Genomic DNA, 801 nt, shown 5'->3' with positions numbered 1-801 from the left:
CTTACATACATACTGACGACCTGAAACAACTTGATGATTTCACATGAGATTTCACCCTCTACCAGTCCTGCTGATCAGGGTCTGAAAGGAGACACTTGTAATCGAGACACGGACACTACAGGTTGTTTTTGTCTACTTCTTTGCATTCATTCGTTCATCACTTTTTGTAGTCCTTTTCTGTCGTATGATTCGTGTTTTCCTGTTTGCCTTTTGCTTGATCTTAATTCCCCATTTTTCTTCAGATTTTTTATTTTCTTGTGTTTTTCATATTTTCAAGTCGCTTCCACATTTTCCGTTTCCGTTATTTCTCTTTTTCTATTCAGTGTCTCGCATGTATATAATTTCGTAATATCTCTTCCCCTATATTTTCTTCTTCCCCCATCTCCACCGTGGCACGGCGATGTAAAAACATCTTCGCAGCGTTCCCTTTTAAATCTTGAATCCCTTTTTTGCTTCAGACAGCTATTTTTTAGGAAGCACGTACTCGTATCTCCTGCATTCAATCTCCAAGCAGTGGCATCGGAGGCATCGCCGCGTGTATACTGGAAGCTGAGACTCCCGTGAAGATGCTATCATTGGCACCCGTAGGAGGGAAATTTGCATACACGTACCCGACTGTGTTCACCTTCAACTCCTGTTTGCGCTGCACGCCTTCGGCTTGCAGTTGAGCATGAGTGGTGCTAGAATATTCTATTTTTAAGACGCAGTACGCTGTAAGCATAACTAAACGGTCGTCAGCTTACTACCATATCGCCATGACGAATGGCTTCCTCCGTTACTTTCAACTTCCTGGGAAGTCCT

The sequence above is a fragment of the Penaeus monodon genome, chromosome 22 (genome assembly GCF_015228065.2).
Source record: "Penaeus monodon isolate SGIC_2016 chromosome 22, NSTDA_Pmon_1, whole genome shotgun sequence".
NCBI classification, from domain to species: Eukaryota; Metazoa; Arthropoda; class Malacostraca; order Decapoda; family Penaeidae; genus Penaeus; species Penaeus monodon.
This window is presented reverse-complemented; position numbering follows the sequence as displayed.